This window comes from Protopterus annectens, chromosome 5.part0 (genome assembly GCF_019279795.1).
Source record: "Protopterus annectens isolate FY-2018-M chromosome 5.part0, PAN1.0, whole genome shotgun sequence".
Taxonomy (NCBI): domain Eukaryota; kingdom Metazoa; phylum Chordata; order Ceratodontiformes; family Protopteridae; genus Protopterus; species Protopterus annectens.
This window is the reverse complement of record NC_056735.1, coordinates 333,135,533-333,153,438: the sequence shown is the minus strand read 5'-3', so window position 1 is coordinate 333,153,438 and position 17,906 is coordinate 333,135,533.

Here is a 17,906-nt window from a genome sequence, read left to right as displayed (position 1 = left end):
AGCTAGATATGACATGTGTATGAAGAACAATAAAATGTATATTGATGTTGCAGTAACAGTCCTATCACCAAGTTGAAATAGTTATCATATAGGAAACTGTAGTTAGAACAGTAGTGTGTATATATCTGTAGCTATTAGAACTGTACAGCATATGTATTGGTATTTGAAGGTGTTAATATTATTTTCTTCACCCCACCCTATAACCACATATAACCCATTCCACGTGAAAATGGTATGTGCAATCACAATTAACACCCCTGGATGTTTTTCCTGTTGGGTCATATATATTTGCATGTTCGTTGATGCATCTGCCCTGTTCATACATCCAAACCTGATGGCCTGTTGCCATCAATTAACCCTGCATGTTGTTGGACTGTGTATTGCTGTTCAAATTATGCATGTGTTATGCACGCTGTTCAATGGTGTGAATATCTGGGTGTTTGGTTAATGGGAATACTAATGCATGCTGTTACAACTAATTGTGAGTGGTATTATATGTCACTAACCCAAACTGTCATGACATAATGCAAAACATAGGACGACAGGGAAGGCGGCTTCCAGCGGGCCCACCTCTCCCACCTCAGCTGGCGAGTGCACCTGGTACTAGTGCTAAGTCTGGACCCTCCTCCGGTGGCCCTGTGCCACCTGCGGGTGGAAGCACTGCAGAGGATGGGGCTCACCCCCCTCTGCAAGTGTGGCTGGAGGAGAACCACCACTCACCCTCCGTAGCATCCAGACTGTGGTGCGTAGGGAGACTCGGGACTCTGTTCTTGAGCCCCTACGCCAGCTTGAGGCACGGGTGGCACAACTTACAGGCATGCCTGTTGCCTGGCCTACACAGCCCCCAGCACAGCCCCATCCTGGGCAGTGAAGGAACAGTGGCAACTGCCTATGGGTGGGGATATCAGTTCCACTGTTGCCATCTGTGGGCTCATGGGCTCTGGATATCCAAACCTCCATCCCCGTCAATTGTGTAACCCTCCCACACGTGTCATACACCGCCCCTGTATGCGTCTTGTTTGTCTTGGCTGTTTACCTATCCAACCTACCTCCCCAGCTGTACCGACTTCCTTCACCTGACATACCACTCTCACCTGAAAAAAAAAAAAAGGGCACTCTGTACCCACAAAAAAATTATGCCCCATACATAGCTGCCCATTCCGCACATATGTCTACCAGACATGGAAACTATCAATTACAATTGGCTGTACAACAAGTATTACTGTTGTCCTTACACCTCTCTCAGGGGTGGAAGGTATCAAATGTCACACCAAATTACAAACATATGCACAGCTGTTGCTGATGAAGGAATGGGCAGCTATGGGCCTTACCTATATCCCTTCTGCAAAACCCAAGCTTGTTTCCCTACTGTCTTACCCTCTTTGTGACCCCCTTTTCACCACTTTCCTGTCTCCCCATTTTCATTTCTTTCAAATAAAATAGCGCGGGTGTGCGCAAGAGTAAGCACGTTTAAGCGGTTGTAAGTGGGTGTGCGCTTGTGTGCGCGGAGCTAAACGCCAGTGCGCATGTGTGAGCTCCACGCAAACCAGCACTAACCCGGTTACAACTGCTTAAAAGTGCCTTAGTCACTTTGATTGACAGGTCTTGTAGTCAGTTCAGAAGCAAAATAAAATCCAACTGGCAGCCCCGAACCCAGGACCTTGGAAACAGTAGTCTGCATGACTTACCACTAAGCCATGACTCTTATACAAGAACATTGTGCTAAAATAAATATATCATGTAATAGTAGGAATGAATATAAAGGGAATATAGATGCGTAGTACACAAAGCATGTCATTTAGAATTACTGTCAAAACTAGTGGATTTCCATAATAGTAGTGTGTGAACAGAAACAGCCATGCTAGTTGGTAGCTAGTAGGTAATAATGTCACTATAGCACCTTGCAAGCCACACACATACTCACAGCAGGATAATCACTGCCCATACCCCACAACCTCTTACAGGAACACATCCGGACCAAGTAATAAAATATGTGGAGCAAAGGCCCAAAACCAGGGACACATTACAAATAATGTTGACAGTTCAGAGAGTAACAGGGTCTGCATTTTGTGGGATGTTTGGAAGGGTATGAAGTCTGAAACTTGAATGTTTGTCACTATATTCTGACTTGAGCCCAGAGTGATTTGCCAGAAAAAGCTGTGCATGAGATATTGACCAAAATATGAGGCAGAAATGTGGACAACCTGCAAATATTTGTACACATGAGAGGTCTGACACCACCATATTTGAATAGTTAAGAGCCTAGACATAGCAACAGTGAATGACTTACAGGGATGCCCCACAGACTCCATGTGAAATGTACAAACAGTAGGCAGAAAGGTGTAATAACACATGCAATGGTAACTATGGAGTCCTGAAAGTATTCACCACTTGCATGGCAGAATAAGTGTAGTAATACATATGCTCATGCTAACCCACAGTCACAACTGCAGCATACCAGACAATTTAATGGGTGTACCCCACTGATATGTACCATTCCATGAGGCAGATAACAGATGAACCTGAAAGTCTCTGGGGCCTGCTCAGCAGCATACTCAAATACCCTAATAGATGTCAAGGCCCACACCATGGCCAGACCACACTGCATGCTGTAACACTCTAGCAGATATAGCAAGCATTCCAAGGTGTGAATGTACATGGAAAATAGGAAAGCTACAGCAGCACACTACAGTCAGGACACCTAGCAGGCATACAAGTAGTGACTGTAAAGGGCAAATATTGAAGCCTTAGCAACAAAGTGCAAGCAAAAGTGAAAGGAAAGCACACACACACACACATTAACAGTAGTAGTAGTTGTAGGTGTCAGTGTACATACACAGTTAGTACAGGAAACTGGAGAAATGAATGGAGGAATGTTAATCTACAACACAGCTGGAAATATGAGAGAGATACCAACCTTTACACTCACAGAACATTGTCCACAGCATAACAGCATGGTCCCTGCCCTTAAAATCTGAAAGGGCTACGCCTATCTCACATACCTTTTTATAGCACTGTTCTGAAATCACAGTGAGAACTGCAATCAGTACACAACTGGCTACATGCAATTAGCAAATGCTGGCTAACAATTGGTGCAGAGGCCATCACATGGGCATATGCAGATACCTACAAAAGTATGCTGTACTCCCAGTCCGCACATGCAATACTTTCATTGCACCCTGAGGAGGACGTGAGAGACAGACAGACAGACAGAGAGAGAGAGAGAGAGACAGAGAAAATTGAAATTAAGCAGACACAAACAAAACTGTTCAGCAACAGTCACCTGAAAGCTGACAACTGGGAAGTGGAGCAGCAGGACAGAAAACCAGATGGCAAAACAAGCAGCTGTGACAAACACAGGTAATGTAAAGTAATACTATAAAGGTCTACATACTGTGAACCCTCCATATGTGTCATTGGTCTGTATCCATATGTATATGAAGATGTGTAAAGGGCAGGGGACATACAGCAACTATCAGTGAAGGCTGTACATACATTTGTATGTGAGAGCATCTATGTGCACATATCAATGTAGGTTGAATGTAGGTTGTAGTGCAATGTACAAAGTAGGTTTCACATTTATGTATGTTTAGCAGTATGTTAGTGTGTGTATACAGTATGGTAGACAAACATGTTGATATACCTGTCTATCATATGGATACGTATGTATGTCAACATATGTATGTATATATATATATATATATATATATATATATATATATATATATATATAATATGCATATATGTATACATACATAGAGAGAGATGTAGGAATACATAGACAGATGTAGATAGATAGAATATGTACAAACATATATATGTAATGCACACATACAGATATAGATATATGTAGATACATATACATAGACAGACTGATCTGACTATCTACAGGTATGACTGTATATGACAACCTCAACACACCCTGTCCCACCCCCTCTGTCACTCTCACCCCCTCTGTGCCCCCCTCTCCACATCTATAGCAATATATGTACATCAATATATATATATATGTGTATATGTATACAGACATATATATATATATATATATATATATATATATATATATATATACATATAGATATATCTATATACATATATATATATATATATATAGAGAGAGAGAGAGATGTATATAAATTCTGAGTGAGGCACATGTGTACAGATGTATTGCAACAGGTGCCTGGTGACAAAGGCATGGAGTGAACACCAGTGTCAAAACCGGAGTACCATACCACATTTCAAATCACCTACACCAGTAACCACCAGATATGTGATTGGCTGCCCACCACTGCATGTGTCAGGGGTGAACAGGGTCATAAATGTGTACAATAGTGGCCCCAATGATATTCACAGTGGCACACTATTCCTGGAATACCTGCACATGGTATGTGTCAGCAGACATGGTGTGTCAGCTATGGACATGTAGGTCGGTGTACCCCTCCACACCACATAATGGATGCCATGGTATGGACCTCACATGACAGCTACAGATATGGAGAAGGACACAGTGACATGTACAACACTGTGACAATGCACTCAAACACATTACCAATGCACAGTGACTGACAACACCACAGAGTACACATATACTACCCACATTGAGGTTACCACTCCCGGATTTACATACGTAAGTCACACCCATGACAGATGTCCAACAACCATACTAACACCTCACACCATCCACAACCTAAATGACTGCTGTGTGTCGTCCATGCCACTGCAATAGAGAGCACACGTGGAGGTAAAAGTTCCTACCCACAGATAAGACATACCCTGCAATAAACCACACAGTGTTAAGAAGCAAGACTCCCCATGAGTACATGTCACACATACCCCTGCTGAATGTTAGTCAGATAGGTAATATGCCATATGAGTCACCCTGTGTAACTGTGTGACAGCAGCAGGTACCATCACACCACATGTGTCACAATGGCCAGGGTAGCAGAACAGTATGCTGCTGTAGTCCCAGGGGCAATAGCATATTGTATAGTATTGTATTGTAATGTAATGTATTGTGTTGTATTGTATTGGTATGTTGAGGTGCCTCCTTCGTGGAGTGGAACCACTGCTGCTGTGCGCCAGTGTACAGGTACATATCCTGTAGTCAGGCTAGTGTTACATAACACTTCTATATGTGTGTTTAGCTCCTGTCAGAGTTTATGTAGCATGCAACTGGTGATACCATCAGGTCCCAGTCATGTTGTGTATTCTGCTTTCCTGAGGGCGCTCTCACCTGGACATCTGTGATGACAGGGAGTTTACAGTCAGCTGGGATAACTATATCTTATTTTGGGGGAGAGGGCGGGGTGACACCTGCACTGAACTTGTCTGCCACAATGTTGTCAATATCTGTGGTGTCAGTGAAATATTTGTTGTTGTGTACTAACTATGGGCATTGAGGATAGATTCTGACCAGGTTGCTAACATAACTGAAGAAGGCCTTCTGGTTATCTGCAGTGTCCCTCTTGATTTCCCTCTCAAAGTTGCCCATGGATGTTTGTATGATGGAAAATAGATCCTTCCTAGTGCTGCTCAGACATGCCCTCCCTTTATGGAATTATGCTCTGTCTTGCAGTAGCTTCCATCTTCTGTAATACAATCTGTCTATGGCTGGGGACCACCAGACAGGATGCTGTCCCTTTGTGGAGAGTGTCTTGGTCATATATGGGATTGCATGATCCATGCATTCTCGGAGATGTCTATAGAACGCAATTCTGTAGGGGTCAGCATTGTGGGTTGTATCTGCCACTGGCCCAGTGGGCTGAAAGGATACCATGTCACTGTTACAAAGTGTAAAGTTTGCATCTGTAATGTTATTCACTATAGTCGTTTGTGCTGGTGGTGGAGGTGGGATATGTATATCCAGGGCAATTAGTGTGTGGTCAGCTCACAGTAGTTGATGATGTAGGCCATACAGTATCTAGATACAACCCCCCAGAGTGAGGAGGTGCTCTTGACCTGAATCAGTGTTCTGACTGCTGGGGTTTGGTAGTATGTCGTATGGAGTGTGCCAGGTACTGTTGCACAGTTGCTGGCTGAGAACTGATACCTGGCCATTTACATGTGTATCCACCAATAGACAGACAGATGCTATATATGTGAGATATGTTGTATCATAACAGTCGAGTAGCATGTGTAGTATGTGTGCCAAATTCTGCTGATATATATTGCTGATATCAGGTTATTTTCTTTTTCAGGTACATGGCTCACCTGCGGAATCCCACTTACTCCACAGCTGAGGATGAGGAGATACACCAGAGCCTGGTGCGGGATTATGCAATACTCTTTTCCTGCACCAGCCAGAATCAGCAGGAGAGGGCTGCACTGTGGCAAGACCTGGTCCGTCGGGTAAATGACATAGGCACGCATAATAGGACATATGAGCAGGTACGACATCACTGCAGTGATTTAATCAGAAATGTCCGTCAGCGTGCATCGGATATCCACAGGCAACAGGTCACCACAGGTGGTGGGGTGGCTACACATCCCCCACTCACCAGACTGGAGGGACTACTCATGAGTGTAGTGGCTCCAGTCCGCCAGCAACAACAACAGCAGCAGACATGCATTATGATGGAGGCTGGAGCCACGCAGCAGCAAGACAGTGAGCGTGCAGGTAATATGCCATATGTATAGTTGACTGTTGTGTACACTGGTAGTTAATGCATGTGTGAGGTGTGCCCTTGGTTTGTAGCTGTCAACATAGTATTTAATGTGCAAGTGTGATATCCTCAATATTAGCAGCTGACCTGTGAAAGACGACTGTTGTACTACTGACCTGTATCATACTCAGTAACAATGGCACAGTTGTGCCCACTGACATTAGTTTCTTCACGTCTGCAGGTCCCTCCGTTGTAACAGCAATGCAGCCTAGCCATGCTGGTGAGTGTGTATTAACAATTCCTGTAATAGTCTTGATAGTAATAGTAATATTTGGCTCACTTAGTAGTGCTCTTTGTATGCATGTAAGTGTGTCTGTGTCTGTGTGTTGATATCACGCATACTGAGTACTGTACAATTGTGTGAAACTGTGTGCATGTGTGCATGTGTGCACCTGTGCATGCGTGCATGTGTGCACCTGTGCATGTGTGCATGTGTGCATGTGCGCATGTGCGCATGTGTGCATGTGTGCACCTGTGCATGTTTGCATGTGTGCATGTGCGCATGTGTGCATGTGTGCATGTGCGCATGTGTGCACCTGTGCATGTGCGCATGTGTGCATGTGTGCATGTGTGCATGTGTGCATCACTGGTAATGTGTAGACATTGTAAACTGTGTTTCCTGTTTCCCTCCCACAGGTTCTGGTGCTGCTCTGGTGTCATGTAGCAGGGAACCTGAATCAGGTGCCATGGGTACTGATAATGATGACATCTGTGTAATGGCACAGGAAGGTATGCCAGGGTCCGCCATTGGTCAGCCGATTGACAGTACACAGCTGTCGACCCCATCAATGCGCACAGTTATCCTGCCAATACACCCTTTGTCACCAATGTCCCTAGGTGATGGACAGCATACAGTGGGCATTGACCAGGGTAATGTGGTATCTGTGGCACATGCCTCCCCACACAGCAGCCATGGGCATGGCCCAGAGATGGTACCACACAGACAGATGTCCAGGGGTTCTCGTGGGAGCATCCATGGGCGTACTGCCCCTGTCAGACGTGCCCACAGAGGTCTTACAACCTCAGCTATGTTTCGGGCTGTCATGCAGGCACAGTCACGTATGGAGCGGTACACCAGACAGGGTCTGAGGGAGCTGACAGCATGTCGCACAGCCATGACTGACAGTATGCGTGACATTGCGGCTGCCATCCGTGATTTCACCGATGTCATAGACAGATGTTGTGGGGACATATTAGACCGGTTCCACAACTACATGTCCATGAGCCAGGGCGATGGTGGGTGGTTGAGGCGTCGGCGTGGCCGTATGTCAGCAACAGCAGCAGCTGGCAGTTGTCGCGGACGACAACAGGGCGTGGCGCCCCGTAGTGCCAGCAGCAGCCCCAGCAATGCTGGGTCTGTGCTGTCATCAGACCGCCCCAGGAGACCACGTGCACGTGGCTCTGGCCAGGCCCGACAGGGATCTGTGTCCAGTCAACGAACACCTGCTTCTGATGACAGTACCCAGTCTGGGTTGGTACCGGATACGATCCGTAGCACCCGTGCAAGGCACAGGTACCGTGTCCGTGGCCAGAGACACTGATCTGTATGACCTGGCAGGTACAGTCTGTGGCTGTCTACAAACACCAGTATATGGCAGCCATGAGGTGGAACTGTGTGCATCCATACACACATGCGAATTGACAACACCTAGGGCTACCGCATACACACACACTGCATCAACATTGCCCCACCTTCTACTGCTGTCCCTCACCAACACACATACACATACATGTCAATCGGTGGTATCGGTGGCTGACTCAGGCATACTAAGTTCACACCCTGTGCATATGATGAAACTGTGCCACCTCCTGCAATCTGTAACAACTGTGCAGGTACAGGTTAACATGTTGCTGATGCACAGGGTGACCACATAGATGTGTAGTAATAGTATCATGTTGTTAACAGTACTGTGTGCTGAATTAATTGTGGGTATATCACAGCATGCCTGATGCATTAAGGGTGTGATTGTCATGTACTGTTGTCTACACCCATGGTAAGTACCATAGTGTATCATCTGCACATGTTGGCATACTGGTGGTAATGATGTCAACAGAAGGCTACATACATAGGTAGCACAGGGGATAAGGTAATGAATGTAGTAATACGCAATGATGGACATGTAAACTGCAAGTGGCATGTTGCCCACACTGGACTCTGCAATGCAGATGTTTGAGGATGTTGATATGTGTGCAGTACTACACGACTGGTACAGGACACACAGGAGCACCCTAGCACTGCAAGCTCACATCTCATACCATGATAGACAGCACCAGCACACAAAACTAACTGTCACAGGAGGGAGAGTCCCCATATATGTCAGGGATACTGTGGTGGCAGGCCAGGTAGCATACATCCTACTAAGTATGGAACCACTGAGTGAAGGCTCAGTGTCTGTTATTTGACATATGTATTACTGCAGGTATGAGCACATGGGTTTCCATCCAGTTATTGTACATCCTGAAAGTACATGGTCTGTACACTTGTGTGCGCTGAGACTGGACCCTAGCCATCTAACCCATGTATTTCCATGTACATGTGCATAGTGCCTGCATATTTGCAGTGTTACCTACTGGAAGTGGTACAGTTTGTTTGTTGTATAATGGACTACATGCAGCCCTGTTTACTGTAGCTTTGTTTGCATGCATGTTTGCTTGCAATTACCCTGGAATACTGATCACACCTGCAATGCATAGTTATAGAGCTTCTGTGGACTCCTAGTGCCATCTGCATAGTTTACTATATGTATGTCCATGTCTCACTTGACAGAATGTCACTGTTTGTCCTGTTCACATGTACATTGCCTGTGACACAGTGCATATGACTTACCTGGCATGTGTCCACGTGAGCAGTCATATATGCTACTGCTAACTAATCACAGGCACTACACCTTCACATATTCATCTTCTGTTGAACCACCTGCTTCGCTAGGGACGGCCTGCACCTGTCACCCCTGGACTTTCAGATATTGGCAAAGGCTCTTGCTACCCCCATAGTGCCTATGTTAGGCAAGGCTCAAATGACAAACCCACCTTCATAGGTATCACAAGGGATAAGAAACTAAGAGTAATGCTACCCAGCGCCAGAAGTCTAAACCTCAAGATGCATGCACCCGAAACTCTCCTTGGCATGGAGAACATCGATATCTGTGCAGTAACAGATGCCTGGTTCAGGGCTACTGAGAGCATACCAGCACTACCAGGTTTAACCTCATACCATGCTTTTCAGCCCCAAAACTTGGAACGAACCACAAATGGAGGGGGAGTATTGATATTCATCAAAGATACCCACACCTCCAGGTTGGTGGCAAAGCACCAAGCATCAGAGACTATCCATGTGCAACTAACAATGGGTGAAACTGCCTTCCAGGTTATAGCCTGCTACAGACCACCCTCCCAAACCCAAGAACTACACTTGGCCATCCTGTGAACAGTGGAAATATGAAGGTCTCTCCAAACACCATTATATTGGGCGACGTCAACTACCCAAACATGGACTGGGAGCATGACTCTAGCTCCAACACCCTAGGCCAAAGATTCCTAGAATATATGAGCTCAAATGCTATGGAACAACTTGTTACCACTCCCACAAGAAGGGGAAACATACTGGACTTGATCATCACCAACATGGGGACTCTATGCTCCAGACCAGAATTGTATCCCTCACTGGTAAGATCGGACCATAAACTAATCTCACTGGATATTCACATCCCGACCCCACCCCCTGCCCAGAACACCACAGTGAACAACTTCTCTAAAGCAAATTCACACTCCTCAAAACTGAGGTGGAAACCTTCAAAGCCCCCGGGCCTGTGGAAACTACAGACCAGACCGCAGATTCCTCTATAAACGCATTCTATGGACGCCTTCAGGAATGCATGGTTCATGTGATCCCGAATAAAACCAAGACCCAATCCTCCAAAGGCAGACGTCCTGTCTGGTGGACCCCAGCCATAAACAAACTACACAATAGAAGGAGGAAGCTATCAAATGATACAGCAAATTCACAAATAGGGAAGGCATCACTGATCAGTATTAGCAAATAACTACAGGCACTCATAAGATTGTCTAAGGCCAGCTTCGACAGAAATTGCACAGGACACTAAGGATAATCACAAGGCTTTCTTTAGTTATGTTAGGAACCTGGGTGGTAATTCCCAGATATGATCAGAGGTAGTCCAAAATGTCAATAGAAACACCAAACCCACAGACATTGCCACAATTCTAGCTGACAGGTTCAGTGCAAACTTCTCACCCCCCTCCACACTGAAAGGGCAAATATGTATCCCAGCAGAGTGCTGCCCCCCTGACATCTCAGATGCTCAGGTAAGAGCCGCCCTCCCCAAAGCAATACACACTGCATCAATGGGACGAGACAGTGTCCCGGGCTGTGTCCTACATGACCACCAAGACGTGCTACTACCAAACCTAAACCTACTGTTCAATCCCAGCCTTACTACAGGATATGTGTCCAAAGTGTGGCGTACAGCAACAGTGGTCCCTCTACAGAAAGGCGGTGCCTCAATGGATCCTGGACACTATCACCCCATAAGCCACACTAGCTTGGTCTGCAGAGCTATGGAAAGGATCATCATGGACCACATAGATATTGCGGACCTACAGACACTGGTTCATACCCAGTTTGGCATTGTTAAGGGCAGATCCTGCCTCTCAAACCTGGTTGATTTCTTTGAAACAGTCACCAAGGCCATTGACGAGGGGAAGGTGGTTCACACAGCCTACCTGGACCTCGCAAAAGCCTTCAAAACAATACCCCACTCGGGCATTCTAGAAGCTCACCAGCTTAAATATAAGCCCCTATGTCACTAGATGGATTGCACACTGGCTCAAGGACAGAACCCACATGGTTAGAATTGCTGGAGCCATGCCAGACTCAAACCAGTTCTGAGTTGTGTCCCACAAGGCTCAGTCCTGGGACCTCTCTTGTTTGGTATATATTTATCGGAGGTACAGGCCAACACGGAAGGTCTGTGGCTGACCAAATATGCAGATGACTGCAAACTGGCCGCCATAATCGACTCTCCAGCCGACACAAGCATCTTCCAAAGGGGCATCATAGAAACAGACAACTTGTGCCAGAGCCATGGCCTCCAGCTGAATGCAAAAGTGTGTATAGTCATCCCCTTTGGCAAAAACAAAGTGCCCACAAAGTACCACATAGGTTGTACTCCATTATGTACAGAAGAAGTAATTAGGGACCTGGGGACCCAAGTTGATAGCAATCTCTCATTTGACAACCACGTGGCCAAAGTGGTTAGAAAGACATTGTATATAGCCCACCCCATCATGAAGGGATTCACATCTACATCAGGGGAGGACATCATGCCTCTTTACTCATCCCTCATCAGGCCCATAATTGAGTACAATCCCCCTGTCGGGATGTACCTTACCAGACACCTGCAGCAACTGGAAAGACCCCAAGTACCTCACCAAGAGGATCAAAGGGCTCAAACAGATGCCATATGCTGACTGGTTAAATAAACCCCAGCTCTACTCAGTGGCATACCGCCTATTCAGAGGCGATCTGTGCCTAATGTATAACACCATGTCGAACCCGGAATTAATGGGCATGCTGCACCTGAGAATATCCAAATCCCATCGGGATAGACCTGAGCTTCAGCACTGAAATAAATAGGACATGCTGGAGGGACAGATTCATAACAGAGGCTCACTTCACTCTGGAATAAAATCCCAGTCCAGGTTAGGAAGAGTCCCTCATTGACTCTCTTCAAGAGGAATCTTGATGAGTGGATGGGACATTGTAGGTTTACCCGGGTATCACTTCTGTGTCACTGTTAGACAGAGGCACAGTATACTAACTTAACCTCGGAAAAGGGCATGGCAAGATATATTTACATTGGATGGCGACAGCCAAACACATTCTGGCTAGGTTCTTAAATGCCCTAGGGCAGATTGCCTAGCATGACGCTATGAACCTATGAACCTATGTACCTTGTTCCCCATTAGCCCTATGTGCTGTTAATCACCATGGCAATCACAATACTATGGTAGCATGTTCAAAGGTCAGTTGTCAGTCACCTCTATGCTACAGTTGTGGAATATGTGGGTCATGTGGCAATGTCACAGCTGCCACATGTACACAGTCAACCCTCTCCCCTACACATGGACGTACAACACATGTATGAGATGGAACCACATAGTCAAACTGGGGACTAAGCACTCTGAACCCAGTACTGGCATAACCTGTCAGGTGGCATGCAATACTACAGTGACTACAATACCAGTCTGATGTAGACCTACACTGACAGCAATACAAGCACGTGAACACACTGGGCCATTCGTGGAGCCTTAGAATAGCATCCTGCCTGAGCGGCACACACCTATGCAGCTGGCACACAGGCATACGTTATGCCTGAACACATCACACATAACACATAGCACACAAATCCTGTGTGCCAGTCACAGCCTGTACGGCTAGACAACACACCTGCCACAGTTGTGTTAGCTACCTTTATTGTCCGGTACAGTATGGTCACGCTCACCAGGCTGGACAAGGTGAAGGTCACAGTGTTATGCCTGTGGGGCACTATGGTCCACCACATAACACAAGCATACAGGTCAGTCAGAGGCGTGGACACATATGACTCAGTCATTGTCCATGCCACATACCTTCTCCTGCTGTACTTGTAGGGTGCTGACATCATCAGTGTTTAGAATGGGGAATGTGCATCCTGTAGTCTGTTCTCCTAGTTGCCAAAAGGAACATTTCCTTCACACACACTAACCCCCCTCGGCCAAACATACACACTTGCAGGATTCAAACCCCTATCTATGTTATGACACTCGAGACGGACACATTAGCAGAGCGCGCTATTCGCATTACTGGGAGGTTTCCCTTCTCCTGCTATACTTATAGAGTGCTGACATCATCAGTGTTTAAAAAGGGAATGTGCATCCTGTAGTCTGTTCTCCTAGTTGCCAAAAGGGACATTTCCCTCACACACAATTGCACACACACTACCCCCCTCAGCCAAACACACACTTGCCATTTGCAGTATTCAAACCCCTACCTAACTATGTTATGACACTTGAGGCGGACGCATTAGTGGAACACGCTATTCACATTACTGGGAGGTTTTCCTTCTCCTGCTATACTTATAGAGTGCTGACATCATCTGTGTTTAGAAAGGGGAATGTGCATCCTGTGGGGAGGCAGACGCCAAGCACACTGTGGCTAAGCTGTCATTCCCTAGGGCAAACAGCCTAGTGTTGACCTCTACACCCATATGTTTAATTGTCAAATGCACATTATTTGCTGCTGATAGACTGTTTGCACGTCTTTATTGCCATAGCATTCCCTGTTTGTATGAACAACTTGTGTATCTGTGGAAGATGTTTGCATATGGGAGGGATCCACTATATCACGTATGTCTCTGTAGTCATTTAACTGTGTGCACTGGGCAGACTGCTGTAATGTGGTTGGTTCCTGGAATAACACATAAAAATACCAGATATGTGTAGCCACCTGCTAAACTGAGATTTGGCCTAAGTGTGTGAGCATGCCCAGTTCAGCCTTCCCATGGCATGTTGTCTGACATATGTCTCATTTATCAAAGTGTGTGAGCATGCCCAGTGTGAGCATTCCATATGTTGAACTCTGCAGCCCACCACATTTGTGGATGAGTGTGAACTTCAACAAATATCTCTCATTTATGGTTGTGTGTTGTGTGTCATGTTGTGTAGTTACTGTACAACTGCTTTGTGTGTGAACACAACAGGATTATACTGTGCCTGCAGGGTTTGCATGGGATACTTTGCATACAGTTGTCAACATCCTTTCACACTGACCTAACACTGTAGTACTGTATAGTGTACTGGTTCAGTACTTTGACTGTGGTGGACAGTATCCTGGGCTTTAGTGCTATCACTGCTTTACATTTACATAGTGAGCACAACAGCCTGGTTAGGGGCCAGTTGTGTACATCTGACCATGTTGCATTATGTTCAGATATGAACTACTTAAACCAGGCTTGTCCAGCATTGGTAGTGTATTCCACAACATAGGTGTACATTTGCAAACACTAGCGATGTGCCCTAGTCCATGTTTAATGCTAGTCGGAGTGTGTTTGTCCTTTGACACACATTGTAAGTGGAGTTTGCCATGACATATGTCATGGTTAGTATACTGTGCCTCTGTCTACCTGTGACATGACAGTGATACCCAGGATAAAGCTACCATCTCCCATCCACTCATCAAGATTCCTATTGAGGAAAATCGATAAGTGACTCTATGGGTAGCCTGTACTGGGAGTTTACTCATGGGTGGGGTGGCTTCTGTGTTATGGATCATGCAGTACAGCTTGTCCTATGTAAGTCAGTGCTGGGGTTCAGGTCTCTCATGTGCATAGCTCACTGCCATTCAGATTGTACAAGGTGCAGCATGTTTATTGATACCAGCAACACAGGCAACACATGGCATCTGTGCAAGCTCTTTGATACTCCTGGTGAGGTACTGTTGGGGACTTTACGGTTGATGGAGGTGTCTGCTGAGGTACATCCCACAGGGGCTATTGTAGTCAATTGTAACACTGATGAAGGATGACTGCAGAGCCACAATGACCTCCTGTCTAGATCTGACAACCTTCATGATTAGGTGGGTATATGGTATGTTTCTGTAAACACTACAGCACATGTTTGTCCAATGCAGGATATCTATCACCTTGTGTCCCCAGGTCTCTCATTACATGTTAAGTGCGTAATGGGTTAACACCTATGTGGTAATTGGTGGGCACTTACTGTATATCCAGGGGTTGACTATACACTTTTCTGCAATTAGCTTGCTGACATGGCTATGGCACCAGTTGTCTGTTTCTATGTGGCCCTTTTGTGGGATGCTTGTGTCAGCTGGTGGATCATATATGGTGAGCAGTTTGTAGTCCTCTGCAAACATGTTCAGACACAGTCCTTCCATGTTGGCCTGTACCTATGGGACATATATACCAGGAGGGAGATCCCAGGACCAAGCCTTGTGGGATGCCAGTTATATCTGGTTTGTAGTCTAACATGGCTGCAGCGTCTGACCATGTCTGTTCTGTCCTTGGTCTAGTTTGCAACCCCTCTACTGACATAGGGGTTTATATTTAAGCTGGTGAGCTTATCTATAATGAACACGTAGGGTATTGTATAGAAGCCTTTGCAAGGTCCAGCTACGCTGTGTGGACCACATTGCCCTCATCAATGACCTTAATGACTGTTTCAATTGAGTCAAACATGTTTAGGGGCAGGATCTGCACTTAAGAAAGCCACACTGGGTAGGGTCCGGTGTCAGTAGGTCCCCAATATCTTTATGTCTGCGGTACATGCTGATCCTTTCCATAGCTGTGCAGACCAAGCTTCTCAGGATTCTGGGGTGATAGTTTTCAGTATCCATTCAGGCAACACCTTTGTTGAGAAGGACCACTGTTGCTATACACTGCTCTTTGGGTACATATCCTGTGGTAAGGCTGACATTGAGCAGTAGTGTGATTTGGCATTCCATTCGTCTTGGAGTCCATGTTGGACTCAGCCCAGGACACCATCTCATACCATTGCTGCTGTGTGTTTTGCTTTGTAGATGCTGGCTGTTACCTCAGCATCTGCAATGTCAGGAATCCAGCAGTCTGCAGGGATAGATATTTTGCATTCTGGGGGGTTGCACTGCACCTGTCAGGATGTATGTTAGCAATATGTGTGTGCGTTTGGTATGTTGTTTGTGATATTTGTGTGATTCAGAGCATATCTGTGAATTCCCAACACGGTTCCTACCATCAGTTGTGAAAGCCTTGGGATTATCCTTAGTGTTCTGTACAATTTGTATCTTCATAGGTTCATAGGTGCATACTAGGCTATCCACCCTAAGGCATTTGTTAGCCTAGCCAGAGTGTGTGTGGCTTTTGCCACCCCTTGCTATGTGAATATTATGGCCATTTATGATTTGCTTTGCTGTGCCTCTGTCTGGACATGACACAGTGAAGACCCCCAGTGTAACTCTACAATCATCCATCCACTTGGCAAGATTCCTGTTGAAGAGTGTCAGTGAGGGGCTCTGCCTAACATGGAGTGGGATTCTGGTCCAGGGTGTGGGGAGCCTCTGGATTATGTATCTCTCCCTCCAGCACATCCTATTTCATTATTTGTTGAGGTTGACATCTCTCACTCTCACAGCTCTGATGGCTTTGAGTTTTCTGGGGTGGAGCATGTCCATTACTCCTGAGTTGGGCATGGCCTTGTACAACAGGCATGCAATGCCTCTGTGTAGGCAGTATGTGACTGCATTCAGCTGGGGTGTCTACAGCCAGGCAGCATATGACATATATTTGAGACCCTTTATCCTCTTGGTGAGGTACCTTTGAGGTCTTTCTAACTGCTGCAGGTGTCAGGTAAGGTACATCCCATATGAGGCATTGTACTAGATTATGGGTGTGATAAGAGAACAGTATAGGGGCACAATGACCTCTGTTGGCGTAGATGTGAATCCTTTCATGATCACGGTGTCCAATGTAGACAGTCTTCCTAGCCACATTGGCAATGTGAGTGTCACATAACAGGTTACTGTCCACTTGTGTACCTAGGTCCCTGATTACTCCTTCCATACATAATGGTTTACCACCTATGTGGTAATTTGTGGTACCTTGTTTGGTATTTGGTGGGACATTCATACTGTCCAGTGTCTTCAGGACGGCTGGGTGGGGTTCCTGTGTGTGAGAGTGTGGTCTGTAGCATGCTAGAGACTGTACAGCAGTCTTGCCTACAGTTAGTTGCACATGGGTGGACTCCAATGCCTTGTGCATTGTCAGTTACCTGGACGTATGGGTGTCTGTGCTGAATATGGATACTCACCCTCCTTTTATGTTTTGTTCCAGGTTTTGTGGCCATGACACATGATATGTGGTATAACCTGGTAGTGCTGGTGTGCTGTCAGGAGGCTTGCAGCAGGTTTCTGTCACTGCACAGACATCGATGTTCTCTATACTGGGGATGGCCTCGGGAGCATGCATATTGGGGTTTACACATCTGGCATTGGTCAGCATTACCCTTATGTTTCTTTCCACTTATGTTTTCTAGGGTGGTGGGTTAGTCTTTTCAGCCTTGCCATAGAAAGGCTCTATGGAGGTGGCAAAAGCCTTATCCAATATCCAGTCGCCCAGGGGTAACAGGTGCAAGCCATCCCAGGAACAGCTGCATGGCTTGTCAAGCATGACATCCCAAGCAGACAGACATTGGATC